The sequence below is a fragment of the Fukomys damarensis genome, unplaced genomic scaffold, assembly GCF_012274545.1.
Source record: "Fukomys damarensis isolate Sample0158 unplaced genomic scaffold, DMR_v1.0_HiC HiC_scaffold_14, whole genome shotgun sequence".
NCBI lineage: Eukaryota > Metazoa > Chordata > Mammalia > Rodentia > Bathyergidae > Fukomys > Fukomys damarensis.
The window spans coordinates 4,202,272-4,206,993 of NW_022900926.1; the positions used below are offsets into that span (position 1 = coordinate 4,202,272).

At 45.3% G+C, this 4,722-nt stretch overlaps 1 protein-coding gene across 1 annotated transcript in view; it reads left to right on the plus strand.

Moving 5' to 3' along the window:
* Positions 1-30: 30 nt before the first annotated feature.
* Hsf2 (heat shock transcription factor 2) overlaps positions 31-4,722 on the plus strand; it is a 26,956-nt gene continuing 22,264 nt past the window's right edge. Inside the window, exon 1 of the mRNA XM_010638246.3 lies at positions 31-2,711. The gene's annotated coding sequence lies outside the window, so the exon portion shown is untranslated. The remainder of the gene's footprint in view (positions 2,712-4,722) is intronic.

A 4,722-nucleotide genomic window follows, 5' to 3' on the forward strand; every position in this document is an offset into this window, starting at 1 on the left:
CGGTTCGGGAGCCGGGAGCTTCCGTCCCGTCCGCACCTGCCGCCGGCCCTCCTCCCCTTCCCTTCTTCCGTTAGCGTCGCTCTCCAGGGCTGCTGCCTTTGTCCTAACTGGGAGCACCAGACTGCGTATGGGACGTGTTGATTCCCGCAGCACTATATTTTGCTTTAAAGTGGTGTCACCTGTTTAATTTTTAAATTTTCTCCTGGGATTTCATTTCTTTGTGGTCGGTCTTGTCAGCTGGGTTATCTTTGTGATTTAAAGCTTTTGATGCATTCTGAACAGTTGGACGATGAAAGGTGAAAATAAGAATGTCAGACACTAGTACGCACTTAAAATAAGCAAATGTCTCCTTCTTTTCATCGGCAGGATTAGAGTCCGCGAGTGCGGGTCAGCGCAGTCCTACCCAGTCACGCCCTGTGCAGCTTGGGCCGCAGACTTTCCTCCCCAGCTAACTTTGTCCTGCCCTGTTGGGTTGGAGCAGCCTTCTTATCTGCGCTGTGTAGCGCTCGTGCCTAAATGCATTGGTAGTTGGTCTTCACGAAAGGATTCGATGTCGGCAGCAGATCTGATGCACTGATCAGTTAGAATATTTTAATAACGTTCTCGTCGTCTAGGCCGTATCGTATGTGCGGTTTCATACTAATCCATAAATGCATGGATTTTGTGAATTCTGAGCTAAGTAAGGCACCTCTTTTTATTGCCCCAGTAAGTCTAATCTTGTTTTAACTACCCCTTTTTAATGAACTAGTTGGGCAGTCAGTGCAAACTCAAGCCAGTGTCCAGAAACAGAGGTTTAGTCACTGTGAAAAATCAGTGAAATATCTCAAAATTGATGAGAAATACATTTGAAAAGTTTAGAGAACTTTTATTCGGTTTAGCGTCCTTCTTCTATAGATGAGACCCACAGACTTGGACAGGTTAGATCATTTACCCTGGTCAGTCTGCATCAGCACCAAATGTCGTGAACAGGCCTGGTCGGCACAGGGAGGCTCAGAGTGAAGCGTTGCCTCCCCAAGCCCGTGGGTGGTGGGCAGTCTCCTTGGGGCGAAGGAAGCCTGGCACCCGGGGCAGTTGCCTCTCACTTTTGTTCCCCACAGATTTTTCTAAGAGCAGTGCAAGGTAAAACTTGAATTAAACAGTGATGTTAGATGGGAAAAACAAAACAGGTTACCCTCCTCCTTGAAACGTTGCTATGAATGACTGTTTCTGGTTTCCTTCAGACTATGCTGAACTTCGGTTGATGTAATTCAGCATTTATACTGCCCGTGTGAAATCATAGTGCGGCCTTTTAGAGCAAGATGTTTGGGATTGGGCAGTGTATGAGCGCCCCCCCATAGGTGGAAAGTAGTTGACTTCTCTGGCTGGAGTGTGAGGCAAGGAGAGAAAACTCTTAGTTTGGAAACCTTGTTTGCAATTGCAGACTTACTTATAACTGTGTTTTTCTCGGAATTTGTAATATGACAGATTGAAAAGTGAAATCGTAGCTTCATTTTGATCATTAGTTAGACGGATGTAATATTCTGAGTGATCTGAATTACGTGTTACTGACTCAAAATAGGTCTTTAGGTTCAGAGTGTCTTCAAAAAATATATTGTGCATATTTCAGTTTTTCCGTTATTCTCCCCCCCCAAAAAAATCCCTTTTTTCTCTTTTAACATTTTCCACAACTTAAAAAGATTTTACATGCTGTGCTTGGCTCTGGTAAACTATTGTTGGTGTAATCCAGGACAAAGATAGCACTTTCAGACAACTGCAAGTATGTTCTCAATGTGACTTGGTGCTGAAGCTGAGGCAGGGCACGTGTTGAGCTTGGAAGCAGCTGGAGAAACTTGATACTCAGACCGGAGGTTAAGGAGGTTAAATGGGCATTTTAACCATCCATAGTGAAAAACTCTTTTACTGTTCCAATAATAGTGTCTAACACTTCAGCCTCATTGAAAACATCTATCGGGCAGAAATTTGATAAACAGTGTATGTTGAGTGAAGCACTGTAAGGAGAGAAAGAAGTGGAAGGTAGTTGTTTTGCCGGTGGTTTGGGGTTTTTTTTTTTGTTGTTGTTGTTGTTGTTGTTCCATTTCTCAGGACTGCTTGAGAGGGCCTCACTTCCGTCTCTTCCACCTTTCTGTCCTCTTTGCTATTCTCTTCTACTGTTCTCTTAGATCAGCAGAGATGAATCAGGAAGTGGGGAGAAGGAGCACAACCAGAATTTTTCCATGTTTCCTAGCTGTTTGGATAAATTTGAGCAGTTGCGTTTTGACACTCAAGGTTCCTTTGTTGAACAGCAGCAGCCATTACAATATTTTGGCATTTGTGAAAACAAGAAAGGCCACAAAGGTGGAAGAACAGCTTGCTGAAAGAAAGAGTTATTCTTGCAGTGATTCCTTTGTTTGTATATGTAAGAAAAGTTTTTAGAAGAAGTAGTTGAACATTACGTTATTAACTAGTTGTTAGAAAAGTTACAAATTTCTGTCTGATAGATGTTTTCAAGTAATGAGGCTGAAGTATTAGACACTATAAGAATATTGTGAGTGTTCTCCTCCAGGACTGCGGAAAGGCTAGCCTTGGTGCGGTAACAGCGTGCTCCTTCCTCTTCAGCACATGCGGGTAAAGCTCAAGAAGAGCGGACCGTCTCTCCTAGCCCACATGCTTGGCCCTCCGTGTAATGTTTCCTACGAGGGACAGCCCTGTGCTGCGCTGTGGGAGCCTCACAGGTGTGGCAGGAAGGGGAAGTTTTGCTCTGAGTTACGGCACTAACTGGGATGGCGATAGGACGAGCACCCTAAGTGGAGACAGTGTGAGAAGATGGATGAGAGGGGCCTGTGTGAGAAAGCAGACACAAGCCAGACATCCTTCTCCGTTTGATAAGAGTTGGACTTTTGAAAATACAGTCTAGTCCATTTGGCCAAAGACTCATTTAGTAAATTAGTCATAAATGCTCATTGACCTGTTAGGATCAGTGTATACTGTGTGCTGGGTGTTCAGTAATGACCCAAGCTGCATGTTTTCATGGAGCACAGGTTCTAACAGAGGATACCAGAAAAGTCAGCAAATACAATTCCAGGTAGTGATGGGTACTTTAAAGAAGATGAAGCAGAGTAAACAGACTATATCAGGTGTGAACCACTTAGAAGACAGAATCCGCACACAGTACTTCTAACAAAGAACGTTTAGGAGACCTGATAACTGTCGGGGGACTTGGAATAAGAAAAGCCAAAGGATATAGGAGTAGGTCAGTGGAGTAGCTATTCTTTGTTTTGTTTTTGGTACCAGGGATTGAACTCGTGTCCTTGCTCTTGCAAGGCAGTCCACCGAACTGCTGAGCTAAATCCCTGGCCCTAAGTAGCTATTCTTGATAGGACTGAGATGTGTCCGTGGCAGCCAACTCCTCCAGGATGAAGATCCTGGCCCTTGGAGAAAGTGTGGCCCTGTCTCACTGAACATGGAGCAGTCCTTCACAGCAGGGGCAAGCTGATGAGCTGGAGCCTTGTCCTGCCATCTGCTTACGTACTGTCCAGCTGCTTCTTGCTGCAAAGTGGAGTCAAGGCCTTAAAATCAGCAAGCCTAAGATAGGTGTCATTGGCCCATCAGTCAGTCCCCTCTTTAGAATACCCTAGTTGAGGAGATGTTTTGTAACAACACCTGGAACATCCTGAGATGGGAAGAGTGTGACAGGGAAAGTTGCCCTCTCCAGGCTGCTCATCACTTAGACATCACAAACATTGGGTGCCTGGTGACTTTTCGTGTGCAGGAGCCTCCAAGGGCACTGCCTGACCTAGAATACCGTCCTCCTATCTGTCCCTTCCCTCCAGGGTCCTCCACCTGCAACGCTTGACGTCAACGCAGTTAAAAAAAGAAAGACCATATTTAAGGGGCCCTGTTCTGTGCTTGTAGAATACATGGTAAATGAAATTTTGCACCAGTGAATTGATAATTGGTGCATAAATGAGTGGACATTGGATACTTCAGGCAGGGTGTGGAGGTGCCTTTCCAGGGGTGGTTGAGCAGGCCTGAGTGATGAGCCAGTGGGGCCCGGGTGGCACATGGGAAGAGCTGGCTGTGGTGCATTCAATGAAGCGAGGCCTCCAAGTGGTGGTAGAGTGAAACAAACCAGGGAGAAGATGATGGGTTTCCATTACCCTGTAGGTCACAGTGGGAGGTGTGACTAGGCAAGCTGCAGCAGTAGTGAGGACTGGCTGTTGGAGGAGGGCAGCAGAGCTGAGAATGACTCAGATTTGGCCGAAGCAGTGCAGAGTCTACTTGCTGAGATGGGGGAAGACTAGGAGGCTTGTTGGTTGGTGATACTGCTTGGCCACATTTTAAATTTGAAAGTAGAGGGGGATTTAGCTCAGTGGTTCCGCCACCTGCCTCCCAAGTGCAAGGTCCAAGTTCAATCCCCAGTACCCCAAAAAAAAAAGAAGGTAGAGTGTATCACTAGTATTACAGGTTGAGCAACCTTAATTGGAAATCCAAAATCCTCCAAATCCGAAACTTTTTATAGGTTTTTGAAATGAGGGCTGCTCAAATCAATAAAGTATATGCATTTGTTCCAAACATTTTTCTTTTCATTGAGTTTATTGGTACATTCTAAGTATACAATACAGTTACATTCATTACTGCGATCTTGTACCTTTACATGACAGGTCTTGGTTCTCATTTTTTTCCCCTTGTCCCTGCCCTCCCTTCACCCCCTCCGCCCCTCCCCCTATTTACAAAGACTTTGTT